Source organism: Wyeomyia smithii, chromosome 3 (genome assembly GCF_029784165.1).
Source record: "Wyeomyia smithii strain HCP4-BCI-WySm-NY-G18 chromosome 3, ASM2978416v1, whole genome shotgun sequence".
Taxonomy (NCBI): Eukaryota; Metazoa; Arthropoda; class Insecta; order Diptera; family Culicidae; genus Wyeomyia; species Wyeomyia smithii.
The window spans coordinates 276,690,470-276,706,714 of NC_073696.1; the positions used below are offsets into that span (position 1 = coordinate 276,690,470).

At 37.7% G+C, this 16,245-nt stretch overlaps 1 protein-coding gene across 2 annotated transcripts in view; it reads right to left on the bottom strand.

Moving 5' to 3' along the window:
- Positions 1 to 16,245, bottom strand: part of LOC129727070 (acyl-CoA:lysophosphatidylglycerol acyltransferase 1-like) — a 49,852-nt gene that overhangs the window by 18,575 nt on the left and 15,032 nt on the right. The window contains exon 1 of one of the 2 annotated variants that reach the window (XM_055684482.1): positions 6,524 to 6,541. The exons of the other annotated variant lie outside the window; for it this stretch is intronic. The gene's annotated coding sequence lies outside the window, so the exon portion shown is untranslated. Of the gene's footprint in view, positions 1 to 6,523; positions 6,542 to 16,245 lie in introns of those variants that run through there. 2 annotated transcript variants of the gene reach the window in all.

Consider the following 16,245-nt stretch of genomic DNA (forward strand, 5'->3'; position numbering starts at 1 on the left):
TGAGACCTTTCAAGACAACCTTGAACGACTTGGCGTTCTTGGTGTCATATGTAAAAAATTTGTACATCTTGTCAGTTAAATACTGAACAAGACGATCACGACCCTTTACTGAGTCGGCTAATAAGCAGCATTCACGGCCAATTTGATAGGTAACTTTAACGTCAGAAACAAACGTTGGAAGTTCCTTTTTGAATATATTAAATTCAGAAGAAATAGTTACCACAATAGGTGGAACTTTCTCCTTTTTTAAAGATTTTATATTTTGTATAGTTTCATTATTAATAACTTCCATTTCACCAGCTTCTTGCTCAGGCAAAATATCAAAAGGATTGTCACTACAGACACTCGAAGTGTCAGAAAGAGATGCCTCTCTTTTCCTCCCCGCAGCGATGCGAGGTTTCTTTTCCGTCCAGCCATTTCAGGTGATACGAAAAAAGTTAAAACAAATGTTAAATTCAAAAGTAGGTAGTCTTGAGAAAGACTGATGGGAAATAACTTTCAGGTAGTCTTTAAAAGACACACTGACAAAACACAAACTTTGAAGCTATAGGCAGTCAAAGACCAGTCCACAAGCAACCGAAAAAACGTCTGATCTGTAGGACGGTTCAAGACGCACTCAAGGCGGCGCCCTATATTTCGTCTGTATCCAAGACCGCATTTCAGTCGATTTCAGTCCACAATACGCGCGCGCGAAATTTTGATTACCGGTACCGTAATCACTACATAAGATACTCTCTGATGAACAGCCGTTAGTGAGGTTAGAAGAACGTGTTTAACAAGCGGAGAAAAAGCCAGCGTCACTTCAAAGGCTTGGTACCGTACAACAGGCTATTTTTAAGCATATTTTTTAAAAACTTGCTGTAAAAAAATATAGTTTGTCCTGGAAATGTTCAAAAACAATACCAAGTTTGTTTGTTCCATCGATGAAGTTTTACACATATTTGTCTCTTCCTTGATTTTCTTCTCGAATTGTTGAGAAGTTCTGTACCGACAAGAACTTTATTTGACCAGAAATTCAGACCGGTTAATCACTTTTTACATTGCCTGATTAGGTGTAACTTATTTTTAGTTTTATTAAGACGGACCTCATTGGGTAATTTGTCTCTTAATAAACTACAATAGGAAGAAGCAATTTTATTGATACTAACATAAGCATAGCAAAAACTTAACAAAGGGATTTAAGTGTATATTTTCGAGGAAATAATGCAATGCTTCGTACATTTTCGTAAAACCAGTTTCCTTCTTCAATGGTAGGTCCTCAAGAAATCTTCTTTATTTTTGGAACAACTCTTTTTTACAACCTTTTTTAATTTAGAAATCCACTGAGAGTGAACTTTGCGTTGTCGATTAGTCTCTTTTGTTTTTTCGAAAACAACGAAAAAAAAGTAAATTAGTCACTGTTGACCGAATCCGTGTAGCCCACAGTAAATCGTTCTTTTTGAAATTTTCTTTATGTTTTCTATGTAAAGTCGTGGATGAATTTAGTTTAGTGTATGTTGGGATACAGCAAGCCTTATTTGAAAAAAGTTCGTGGTTAACATGTCTACAACCTCTTCTCTTTGCTCTCTCAGCTGTTGACCTAAAATCGTCGTATGTGACTATGCGAGCTGGTCTCATGGATGCTTCCACTGCAGCGTAAAAGCTATCAGCCGCCATAAATGTGTGTCCTGGCTCAAAATATGTAAAAAAAACCGTGTTCAAGGAAATATCGGCACTGTTCAGCAACAATACGATGTGATGGAAAAAATCCGAGTGTTTGTTTTGTGACCAACAGTTATCCAACCACAATTTTATCTTTTAAAGATGTTACTGTTGCAAGCATATACAGACTCCGACCAGAGGCACTCTTCCACAGGGAGCTGGTCGGAATAGGCACCAACGGGAGCAGACGTTTCGTTGAACGCCAATATTCTCTGGGAAAAAACCGACCGTTTTTAGTCCATCCAACCGTGGAAGCTGGATTATCTATTATTATTAAACAAAGGTAGAAATGGAATGAGCTCTGTTTGTAATATCTAATTCTTTTTTACCTCTTGAAGATCGATTTAAAAGTGTCAAGCCTTGCCGTTTGCTTGTATTTAACAATATATACGAGCCATGATCAGCGTACATGAAACCGTCACCTCTTTCTCACCAAATGATACCAGGTAGATTGAAATCACCCAAAGTAACCACGTCATCTACAGCAGACGTCATTGAAATATGTTGATGATGTTAGCTGAAGACATGTATGCGCGAAAAAAATCTAAATCAGGAGAACGATCCGGGCGGACATAGATGGCACACAAGTATAATGTGCGATACGAGAATTTTATTGTCACCCACACCCAAGCATGGAAAAGTTCACTCACTAGCAATATTTCATGCAAATGTGTTCTTTGATTTATCAGTTATCGTTCAACTATTTCCACTCGCGTACAAGTTTTCCATAGAAACGCTGCTGATTGATTTTCGCTTTTAAGAGTTCCGAATACCATAGAAGGAGACTGAATGATTTAAACACGATAGTATTTATTGTTTCCAAGTTCACTTGCATTCAACACTATCGCGAGAAGCGTTGAGATATTATCGCCAGTGATACAAAATTATGAATCCAAATGAACGTTAGATTGCGTTCAATTGTTTGCTTGCCGGAGCAAATAGGTATCATTAATGCTTACGGAAATTATAGCATGATGCATTAGCATCTGATACTTGAAATCACCAAGAATCATCGTGGTATATCACGGTGAAAGCACGACGTGGAGTAGCCGAATTACGCCTACAAGCAACCAACATTTGAAAGAATCATTGCGATCGCTTGAGTGCAATCGATTTTACGATTTACAAGTTTACGATTCTTTCGTGAAACACTCGCTATATGTTGCTCGCTCCGCCTAAAGCAGGCAATACTGAAACAAAATCATCAAAGAAAGCTACCATATATTTCTTTGCTCTAAGTTGTCTCTTGCAAGCTTGAAAATGTTTAACTTTTAATAGCGATGGTTTGCTAGGATTGAAAGCTTATAAATAGCACGTTCAGAAATGATACCCGAATGATTGTTATGCGATACGAGTTTTTCCATCCTTGCCCACACCTCAACGGCCGATCACTCATCGCGTTCGATGATAGAGACATTAATTGGGTGGTAAACTACGATCAAAACACCATCACCTGAAGTTTCACGAACATTTTTTGAACTGCGGTAACCACGAAAAACTTCGTAGACGAGCCCGATAATACCGCGAAAGTAAACGATTAGCAAGCCAGGATTATCGTCCGGCCATTGGTGCAAAAGGTGCTTTGTAGTGTAAATATTAGTGATTGGCATTGCACAATTATGGTAGAAAAGTAGCTTCACAAACAATTTGTTATACCATCCTTAGTCCTACGTTAAGACTAAGTTTGTACACTTAACACATACACATATATTTTTCGTCTGAGTTTATATTTTCTATTGGTTCCCTAGAACTTAAAACTGCCGTCCGTGAAAAGTACTCAGTTTGCTAAACGAACAACGTTTACAAATTGGTCGATAAATCATTTGGCGCGGAAATCCTCTGCGATCTTCCGATGCACAGTGAGCATTGGATAGACCCCAACTCAATCTCGCGTTGATCAGCTTTTTTTTGCATCAGCAGTTTTTCTGTATTTGACACATATGAGAACACCCGTGATGATCTCGCGTTGTTTGTATATTTTTGAACGGCTGTTTCCCAGAACCGGGTTAGGTTCTTTTGAGAACAGAGAATTATGATTGTGTTTTTCGCGTCTTTCTCTGCGCACAGTCATCAGTTTCTAATCAGTGGTTCCGAGAAATGGACGCTGTTTTTTGCGACATTTTAATGAATCCGATAATTCACTATCATTTTAGTTTTGATTAGTCATACGAAACATTGAAAATCATTCGTTGGTATCAAAATGGCTGAGCTCGAAGCAAACTTGCTTGTTACACCAACGTCGTACCCAGAGCCATAAAATTTTTCAACTCTACATATTCGCCTATGGGAGCAACTTCGGCACCAACACTGTTGCGACCGTCCGCTACAAACACATAACAATAACTGCTAAAAACAATTCACCGTGAGCTAATCGTATAAATTCCACTAATCACCCGACCGAATAACCTGCGTCTACTTCCTCAAACGCGGCGATAGCGGGTAGGCTTGCACGCATTATTTTTTCCCCGCCTCGCATAGCCGCTAATCAATCAAGCTCCTATCGTCACATCACTAGCGCTTACGACGAATCGATCGAGCACATCAAACAAATGAACACATACACAAACCCGCCACCGCCGGTCATCCACCGTCGACCGTGCTTGTCCAACCCACCTGGTGCTGATCGACTTTCATAAACACAAACCGACAGTGAAAACATACATTCAAATGTCGGAGCGTGGAATCTTATCTGCCAACGACGGGTGGAAAACATCTACAAAATTAGTCATCACTATTAAACAATATCAATGATGTAAGATCTGACGGTACTTCTTTATGCTGATCACTTCTGGGAAAAATCGATACGATTCTGATAAGGGATTTGCTCCATCACACAACGTCGACAGCCATGACCCTGCTCTTGTGACTGAGGATAACCGGCTGGCGGCCGGACTGTTGTCTAATCAATTTTGCTGTAATTATCTGCTAATAGCGCCTACCCGACTTAGGCTTGAGCTGTCTGCTCCAGAAACGTACCGGCTTCGACTAATCGAATCATTCGACATTTGATTTGCGCGCGAAAAACAACACCACGAACTTCTAGATTTGGCGAAGGTAATTCAGGACTTATTTCTAGAATGCACGATGATTAACATTAAACTGTCAAAACCGCGCAATGAGCAATGAGTGGGACATGTGAACGACGACTGAACTGCGTCACCTACTACTAGGCTTTAAGTTTACTCCAACATTCTTGCCTTGATGATAGATTACCGAATGTGTTTGAAGAGTTGTTTCAACAATGTACAGCGCTGATATCTTGCATTGAACCAACTGCGATTTGGTCATCAATCGTTTGTTTGTTCGTTTCTTCTTTTTTAACTTTCAATGTTACTAAAGTAAAAAAAGTAGGAGGTTGTATCCAAGACACGACCACATAGATGACGTAGAACTACGTACACTATTAACAAATTTCGTGAACTGAATTCAGCAGTTAGCAGAACGTGCCGAGTTAAAAACCATACACAGCTCACACACACACAAATCATACCATATCATACAGACACATACACTGCCGTTCCAATCATAGTAGTCCCATGTTCTACACAAACCTTATGCACGTTGGGACAACTATGCTTGGAAGGGCAGTACACATCATACCATATCATATACACACACACACACAAACACACACACACACACATCATATACACATACATCATATACACACACATCATATACACACACACCATATACACACACATCATATACACACACATCATATACACACACATCATATACACACACATCATATACACACATATCCATACCATACCATATCATATCATACACACATACACACATCATACTATATCATACACTCACAACAAGCAAGCGACCAATCAGAGGACGTTATTTTTATTTCAACAAGGCTTGACAATTTTCAATAGTGCAATAGTTCGTAGATTCAAACAACATTTTTCTGTATTTGGCAGATGCGTGTATAGTTTTCCAATCGATTGCTGCAAGAATGAAAAAAATCGGTTGAAAACCAACCGACCTATGAGCATTTGAAAAGGGACAAATTTCGTCCCAGTTTTTCAGTTGGCATCCCTGTGTGGTATGCTAAAGTAAAACGTAGTTCTACGTCAATAAAATTCCGTTATTTCATCATTATCAATATTTATTATTATAATTATTATTATAAATATTCATTAACTTTCACTTTTGTTTACTTAGAAATTTCAATAGAATAATCATAAAAGAGCTTAACTGCAAAAGTTTACAAACACTGTTAGAATTATCATTTACTAAACTAGTGCAGCAAAACAAACTCCCACTAGTTTTGTTAACATTTAAAGTTACTCCCTCAATCCAATATTGAAGATGATACTGCAAGATCAGCCCTAATGTGTTCGCCAAGATCTCTCCATTCACAAATATATTGAAACAGTATATTTATTGTTTATTAAAAATTGAAAAATTCTGTAGGTCCATATCTCTTCATAACCATACGATTGCATTACATCCAAAAAATCTATTCCATATATTTTTTGTATGTATATTATACGACTAAAATCCAAACCACAATATGCCTTTTAATTTAAGGTTATCGATATTATTAAGGTTAACACAGTTGAACGCAATCAAATCAATGTGCCAAGCCTGATATTAATTTATGGTATGCCATTCGTAGATTACAAAAAGCTAACACTACTCTCTCCCAGTGATATTAAACGTCACCATTTTTTACTTTAACAAAGATGCGGAAATGGAGTGATTTTTCAGATTCGATATTTTTTTTTTGGTTCTTTCAAGTATAAGTACACAAAAGTATTCGATAAAAGTTAATGCTTTATAAAAATTGTTAAATTCCTCCTACCTCGAGTAGAAGGCCCTTCACCGGCGTTGCAACCAGTGGTTGAATTCGCTTCACCGCCGTCCGCTGCCACTCTGGCTCGCAGGGACCGAGAACGCTTAGTACTGGTTCTTGGTTTCTTCGACGCACTTCCCCCTTGCAGGTTCTTCGCGCGTTTTCGAGCATCACGCTTGTTTTTGGTGTTCATATACTTTGACATCTTACTTCACTACTTAACTTCTGATTGATTTCTCAATAAAGGCTGGGAGTCTATCGTACGAGAATAATACAACACTACAAAGTAATACTGCACTACTTGGAGTAAAAGACAATTTTCACATTTTGTGCCGTGCTGAGTACAAAATTTATGTCTGTGGTCGGGAACCTTCGCGTGGTTATGGGAAATCTCATATCCATCAACCCATTTATCTATTATCCCATCATTTCAACTAAGCAATATCCCAAATCGTCACCACGGCATCAATCCCCATAATATTCGCTATATTTCTTGTTTTGTTTCTGCCTTGAAAAAGGCATTTTACTGTTCAAAATCGGTTGCTGATCGCAACCTTTGTGCTGCCCCAACAGTGGGGGAGTTAAGATACACGGACAACATGCACTGTGGAAGCTATTTCACCTTCTGTAAATTAGACGGCCGCGACAGATGTAACTGCTAGAATCCGCACAGAATACTTGCTTACGTTGTCAAAAATTATTAACTTTCAATGACTTGTTTATTTGCCATGAAAAAAGCCATTTTGCTGTTCAAAATTGGATTTGGTGATGACGATCTTTATGCTGCCCCAACAGTGGGGGAATAATGGCAGTCTAGCGACACACACTGAGAAGAACCGCGCTGCTCCTGAGACGTGGTGACCAACCACAGGGCTGGTGCTGCTGCTAAGGAAGGACGACTGCTGTTGACAACTTGTCGCTGTCCAGAACTATTATGAGCGGCTTCGGCTGAAACAGGCTCATATATAGGCCAAACAGCATGTTTTCAATTGCAAGGTATATGATTCTGTCGACCGTGCTTGGGAAGCAATCATATAACGACCAATCAGAGGACGTAATTTTCGTTTAAACAAGGCTTGACAATTATCAATAGTACAATAGTTTGCATAATCAATCAACAATTTCCTACATTTGGGTGGATGCGTGTATAATTTTCCAAACAATTACTGCATAAATGAAGGAAATCGGTTGAAAACAAACCGATTTATAAGCATTTAAAAAGGGACATATTTCGTCCCCTTCTCGTTAATAGTTTTCCTATTTACATCCCTATGTGGTAGGCTAAAGAAAAACGTAGTTCTACGTCAAAATATTTATGCAATTTGAGTAGGTTTGGTAATTATTTCGAAAGGCTCTTTTCATTCAAACCTGAGGTGCTTTAGAGTAACTATGGTAGATAAAGAGTTAAACTAAAAGGCAATGGAATATCTATTTCTTTCGACATTTCCTATCAAATACAAAAATAATATACATAGCCCTAAAATACCCTATTGTCTCCCTAGTGCAGTATTACTTTGAAGTGTTGTATCATTCTCGTACAACAGACTCCCAGCGTTTCTTAGTTTGAGCAAGCATGAATGAAACTCTCAACAAGTGTGCGTAGTTCGACGTCAGTTATACGGTCGTGTCTTGGATACAACCTTCTATTTATTTTTATTTTTTTTTTTCAATTTGTCTACTAACGCCCAGGGTATTCCCTTGAATCCATACCTTCCCCAGTGTACGGTCGTGTTATAATCAACTGTGTAAACGACGAAAAAAGTAGGAGGTTGTATCCAAGACACGACCGCATAACTGACGTAGAACTACGCACACTATTAACAAATGCATTGTTGTAGGTGTTTCAATAATGAGTCATAAAGTCTACTAATGCTTGCTTTGTGCTGCCTCAACAGTGGGGTAATAAAGACACTGAAAACACGAGCTGTAAAAGCTGTTTCACATTCTGTAAATTAGACGGCTGCTACAGCTCATTTCAAGATGGCTTGACAAAGTTTTTTTTGACGTTGGACTAACGTCTATATCGAAGTTAGGCACCTGAATTTGAAAATCTAGTAATTCGACCGGGGAAAACCAGGGAAAAGTGGTCAGGTTTTGAGCGCTTATATATCAGTCATTTCTTTTCAGAATTTCGAGGTTTTGGTATCAACCGATCAGAAATTCTTTTACGGTTGAATTTATGTAACAAAAATAACCTATTGTTCGAGATACACTATTGAAAAATTGATAAATCACATCGATTGTCTAAATCATACCGAGCAACCAATCACCACCTCTCTTCACAAGCACAGTCGACACTAACGGATACAACCGATCTGACTTTGTAAACAGTCTCACAGCTTTCAACCAATAACGAGCTCGCTTTCGGTAGCTGCAACAGGTGTTTCAACACCGTTTTAAAATGCTTCTTTTATCATTACCACTGAACAGATTCTAAACACCAATGGCTTGATTGATGGGGGAAATATTGCGCAAGATTGTCATATAATAATTTAAATATGTTTTCGATACTAAACTAGTTAAAAGTTGTGTTAAAAGTCGTGCACATTCAACCAATCACAAGCTCGCTTCTTGTTTGCTCGCGGATGGATTTTTGCTTTGGGCTATATAATAGCCTGTGTCGTCTCATAGCAGTCATCAGTTAACAAGTGAAAGGCCACCAGGCCGGTCTTGTATAATCAGCAGCGGTGGCTGATTCCAGCGGCCAAACTGAGCTGCAGCAGAACCAGAGCGGTGGTATCAGGCAGCAGCGGCGGAGGTAGTGGGAAGCTGCATTTCTTCATTCAGTTCGGTTCTCCTTCGATCTGAGTTGGACCCCACCAGCGGTAATCCAATTCAGATATCAGTGGGTGAAAACAGCCAGAAACTGCACGAGCCAGCACCGCCACTAGGAAAGCTACCGCCATTTAGTGTGTGTGCAGTGTGCACATATAGCGTATGTGCATCTGTATTGCTATGCCATTTGCGATGATAGGGATGGCGCTGTTGCGTGTGTATGGCTAGATATAGCGTGTGTAAGACACTAGCATGTGTAGCATATTATGGCTATTGCGTGTATATCTTCAGCGTGTGTACGGATAGTTATAGCTTGTGTGTGGATAGCTGCTGCGTGTGTAATGATTAGTTATAGCGTATGTATGGATAGTAATAGCACATGGTTGCATAGCTTATGCGTGTGTATAGATAGTTGTATCGGATGTATGGAAAGGATTAGCGTGTGTATGGATAGCTATAGCTACAGCGTGTGTATGAATAGTTTTAACGCGTGTTTAGATAGTTATAGCATGTGTGTGAATAACTATAGCGGGTGTTTAACGAAGATTATTATTGTGATTGGAAATATTAAAACGTCTTAACGAACACAGTTGTGAATTTGATTTTACAGCAGCGATTTTAACTTCTTCAGCCAGTCTTCATTCATCGAGGAAAAATTACTACCTATGAATGATCAACACTTATTTACTAGAAATTTGATTTAGATCAAAACGGGTTCTTTTGAGTATCATAAATTATTGGTAAAAAGAGTTGCAAGTTTTCTCAATGTGCATTCATTAAATTTTCGTTTTTGTTTCTCGGTGCGCGGTTTTGATTTTGTTTCTCGCACACAGAGAAAGAAACAAACTTGTCGCTATCGTGAAAAATAACAAAACAATTAGAAATGCTCTAAATCACAACTGAAGAAGTTAAGATATTTTCCTGTCACTCGCCCAAACCTTGATAACAACTACCGAAAAACGTGTGATTGAGCTCTTGCTATATTGAGTTATTGAACCAAACGTTTTTTTTTTTTTCAAATACATGAAGTTGTATGCTGGGCTGGAACTAACCTAGCATGAGTTTTATCGATTAAATGTCAAACAATTTTCAAATTTAAAATTCTCGGTTGAATCGTTCGGGCTCCAATTTCAGATAGTTTCGTAAAGTTTGCTTTTTGCTTAGATAGGAAAATTTTACCAATTCGCTCAATTAAATGATTGTCTTGGTAGTGCAGCAAACAAAGGGTTGATTCGAATATGTATGAAATGACAGCGATTAAATAAAAGATATCCATTCTTTTAGTATTTATTATTATTTATAACGTTTTAACCTCTTAGCATTCAAAAATGCACTGTTAGATAAAATTGCCGCAAATACTAGAGTTGCAATTCTCTCTATTATTTGTTTTAATGGAATATAAGAATACCGTAGTCCAACGTCATACGGTCGTGTCTTAAATACCACCCTCCTACTTTTTTTAAATTCTTTTAGCACCAATATTTAGTGGTTAATTTGTGGTTTCGAAATCCAATTTGTGGTTGAGTAGTTTTTGAGAAATTTCCAGAAAACTGAGTCAAGCCATCTCTGAAAATGATTTCGCTTCAAATGAATCGGACAACGATGTCATATACATCAATCGAAAGCTCTTAATTTGTGGTTCACGAAAATGTTGTTTTTGTAGGCATAGTTAATATTAAAATAATTAAAAAACTATTATTTAAATTTTTGAACATTGTTTTCTCTTGTTGTCAACACCGACCGTACGCGGCGTTGGATGAGCATAGTACTGGCACCTGCCGATGTTAGTGCTAGTGGGTTATCTAGAACATATCGACAGTCGTTCAGATGCGTTCCAAATTTCTATGGGCCCGCGTAAAAAACGACTTTTTTGAGTTGCAAATATAACAAAGAAAACCGTCCTAAAACGTTAAAACCTCGTTTGAATATGATGGCCAATCTAGAAACCAAAATTCAATATTTTAAATTTTGAGTATTTACACCAAAAATTGAGATTTTTTTTTAAAACTGACATATGATCACTCGTGGCCTAAAACGGAAAACGTGATTGAAATGAGGTCGATATCTTGTACCGTTTTTGAGTAATGGAGGAAAGCAACCCGAGTAAAAAGCGACCTTACTGTATACGACATACAGTTGTCGCTGCCGTTGAAAGCTTTTTTGTTTTATTATTCAGGGGATAGTTGTAGTAGCATATTCCTGAGACGAGAAAATATCGAATTTTAATTCTAGTCAGGACTCACACCTATGGGCATTTACCATGCGTTTCAACCGTTCCCTACAGTTCTGAGGCCCATTTCCGATCTTCAGGCATCATTCCGGTTTCTAAAATACCCAACAGTCGAATACAGTTGCGTAGTTGGTTACCAAAATATTGTTATATTTATCGAAACAAACAATTGTTCTTTATTATTATCAGGCTGTAATTTATTCCAAGAGTTAAAACGTATGTGCTAATAGATTTTAACATATAATATATTTTGTATGAGAAAGACCAGATCACACCCCTAGGTGTATTAATTTAGGTTTTTTTTTTTCAAACAATCGGTAAACGGCAAAACTACATTTCCGGAAATGATTCGACCGGAAATCGAGAAAATTACGCTCGCATGTCTACGTAAAACTTCATTTATTTCGAGGAAATTTACGTAAAACACACGGAGGCTTTTCAACTACAAATATCTGCTAATTGATCAACATTTGCATTTCGCAGCAAATCTGCACATATAGTATGCCTGCTGTTTACATACTGTTTCACCTAAAAATACTCAGAGGAAGAGATTCGCGGTGAAAAAAATCGCCAATTCGGCAACTGGGTTTCATAAGTCAGAGGTGCCAGATCTCTTATCAAAGCGCAATGTTGACTAACATTCGACTTGTATAATCGGTGGTGACGGTGAAAGTCCTTAAGAATAGTGAAGTGCTTCGCAAAAACTGTTAAGGTGATATATTCTATGCTTATGTTTAATTTTATACACCTTCACTTATTTTGTTACCTATACACAAGGTTTGTTGAACTCCGGATAAAAATCACTCACAGCATTCTTAATTCATTCATTGGCAATAGAGTAAAAAATCGTATAGAAATAAACACGTTCTTTTTTGTACCTGATTGCAATACCTCTCAATGTGGTGTTACCTTTCTTGTTCGTTTGGCTCCAATTTTGACGGTTCGTTTGGCTCACCGCATATCTCTCCCTCTGAGTATCTCTAGTTTCACCATACTCATCGCTACACGAAAGCTTTCTGAGATAAAATCATCTTGATGGTCTACCAGCGCCGCGTACGGTCGGTGTTGACAACAAGAGGTAAACAATGTTCAAAAATTTAAATAATAGTTTTTTAATTATTTTGTTATGAAGTATGCCTACAAAAACTACATTTTCGTGAACCACAAATCAAGAGCTTTCGATTGATGTATATATCATCGTTGTCCGATTCATTTGAAGCGAAATCATTTTCAGAGATGGCTTGACTCAGTTTTCTGAAAATTTCTCAGAAATTACTCAACCACAAATTACATAAATAGGGTGGTTTACCGGTAAAACATAAACCGGTAAAACCGATATTTTCTCAATACCGAAATACCGGTATTGGAGAAGCGAAAAAACCGGTATTTTCGGTATTTTTCTTTAAATAAAAAAAACTTGTCATAATATTCATAAATCATTGTAAGGCTAATAAATGCTACCCACTTAGGTAGGCGTTAAAAATCACATGACGATGTATATAATAAATACATTTAGACAGAAGCAACATTGAATATTGATTTACCCTTACCTATTTATCAATTTTTTGTTATCTTTTTGCTTGTTCTGCATGGATTCAGACGATGTGTTTATGTGTATCGATAATATGTCAAAAGCTTCATATCAATAAAGCAAAACATTAATTTTTCAAGTAGAACAGCTAATCTCTTCACACACTCATACTCTCAGAAGCAACTCGTGAGTTTTGAACCTACCAGTTTGACTACATATTATGAAAATCAAACTAGTCAGTAATCACAATCATGTCAGCGAAAAAAACGCAAGCCATTATTCATTTTGTGCTATTTGAATGTAAAGCTAGAGAAATAATAAATAAATATAAATTTGGATTAGGAATTTATTTTTCGCTGATACAAAGTGTTTACAGGATGAAATAATCAGCCAATATTTCATCCTAAAAATTACTGTTTCTTTGAAGCTTCGTCACCCATACCGCAGCGGGCTTTTATTAGTAACTAGATGAATCTTCCCGGGTTTGCTCGTGCGTGTTAAAATTTCTGCTTTTTCTATAATTTTCTATATTTTTATATATTTTTGACAAACCTCTCATTTCAAATATTTATTTCTATTTCAGTTACAAACTTGTTCATATGCCATCATATGCCACATTTTTTGGTTCTCCATCAGGAGCTGAAATTAATAAAATAATTATGATAATAAATAATTTGGACGAACGGTTTAAAAAGCATCGAACAGAAAAAATAGGTATCAACCTTCGATTCCGTCGGATTCGTAAAAAGTAAATTCTGGTCTGATCGTCATTTTTTTATTTCTTTTCTATTCTTCATTCATAAACTCTTCTCAACAGTTTTTAATATTGTTTCTTTTAGAATTTTAAAGTTATTCACTAATTTGAAACTAAGTTTTGCGATGTAAAAGAAAATTTAAATAATATCTGCATGTTTTTATTATGTTAACATGAGTTTCGAAATTATGTTCTTCGTAATCATATCACTAGATTCATTCATTAAAGTTTTTCAAACACTGTTATATTTATCCAGTGTTGTATGTGGAACATATACCACAAGAGATCAAAAAAATGGTCGCAGAGGTCCAAATCTTACAAAAAAAAAACTGAACCGTAATAAAGCATAGGTACTCATAAATGCAAAAACAAAATTATGCAGCGACACGTCCATACATAGATGCAACCTGAGACGCTAAGCAAAAAATAAATTTCAAATCCAAATTTGAGTAGGTAACGTCTTCGGCAGCGGTTCACTTCGGCAGTTTTTTGCATAGGAATGCGGCAGGAAACCGGCCGAAAAAAACCACTACCGGAGACGTTCGACGCCCTATATCTTTAATTATTTTTCAGCTTTATTTTTCAATAGTACAGAGAGAATGACTTGCGTTTTTTCGCGGACAATCATCATTACTTCCCCAAACTATGATTGTAAGAATTTTGTAGTGGGAAAAGTAGGTTCAAAGTCCACGAGAACCCCTGGTTTGTATTAATCCGAAAAAAATACCGGTTTTTTACCGGTTTCTATTTTTATGAATACCGAAATACCGGTTTTTCAAAAAGTCGGTAATACCGACCACCCTAGTGCTAAAAGAATTAAAAAAAATACTTTGTCAAGCCATCTTGAAATGAGCGCTGCTACAGATTTAAATTGCTACTATCCAGCACAGATTGCTCGCTCGAGTTGTCAAAAAATTATTAACCTTCAAATATTTGTTAATTTGCCTTGAGAAAAGCATTTTGCTGCTCAAAATTGAATTTGCTGATGGCAACCTTTATGCTGTCTCAGTAGTGGGGCAATAACGGCAGTCTGACGACACACGCTGAGAAGCGAGAAGAACCGCGCTGCTCCTGGGATATGGTGACCAACCACCGGGCAAGTTATTTGTTCCGTTTTATTGATTTTTGTACACAGCGAATAAACACCGATGGTGCTCTCACACACGCAACTATTTTAACCCGTATCGTGTTGCGGTTTGTAACCATCAAGCGATTTCGTTTGCTCGCTGTTGCGTGTTGCATCATGTTGCAACTTGGCAGCTGGGAGACGACGAAATTCTGTTCATGCTGATTGATTGAATTGACTTCAATTTATTCCTGTAAAGTCGAATTAATCACCTTTGTTAAGGCGTTCAAACAGAGCAGGGCAGTTTGTCGTTCAAAATTGATAATGCTGATCGCAGCCTTTGTGCTGCCACAACAGTGGAGGAACTTACTAAATAGAATAAAAATTAGACAACTGCAACAGAATTCGATTGCTAGGATCCCCACAGAATGTCTGCTTGTGTTGATGCCAGAAAATTATTAACCTTCAATTACTTGTTTATTTGCCTTGAAAAAGGCATTTTGCTGTTCCAAATCGATTGCTGATCGCAACCGTGCTGTTCTGATAGTGATGAATAAGGCACTCTGACAACACGCACTTTGAAAGCTGTTTTCACATTTAGTAAAATAGAAGGCCGCGACAAAGTTTGATTGTTTAGATCCAGCACAGAATGCTGGCTTGTGTTTTATAAAAATATTACCCTTAAATTACTTGTTTATTTGCCTTGAAAAAGGCATTTTGCTTTTCCAAATCGGATATGCTGATGGGGGAATAACGGCACTCTGACCACACACGTTAAGAGGTAACGAACTGCTACAGAGACATGTGACCAACCGTTCAAGTAGTATGTTCAATCCGAATGCAAATTCGGAAACCCAGCTACTAGCGCAACCCGCTGCAGCTGCTACTGCTGCCGCTACTATCAGTCAATGTTGTGTAGACTGTCCATCCACTTCACCTTCCGACTAATGAATGTAGCTAGTTTTCCCAGAAACACTCTTTCATAGCCGAAGGGTGCTACGTAATAGGCCACGCCTTTCTGTTCAGTTGTCTAATTCTCTAATATTCTTTAGACGAATTATTCCACAATTCGCATTCGATATTTGTTTCCAGCGAATAAACCCCGATGGTGCTCTCACACACGCAACGGTTTTTTCCCGTATCTTATTGCGGTTTGTAATATCAAGCGATTTCGTTTGCTCGTTGTTGCGTGTTGCATCATGTTGCAACTTGGCAGCTGGGAGACGACGAAATTCTGTTAATGCTGATTGATTGAATCGACTTCATATTAGCTTTGCATAGTCGAACTAACTGTCTTTGTGAATGCGTTCTAACAGGGCAGTTTGTTGCTTAAAATCGGTTATGCTGATCGCAGCCTCTGTGCTGCCCCAACAGT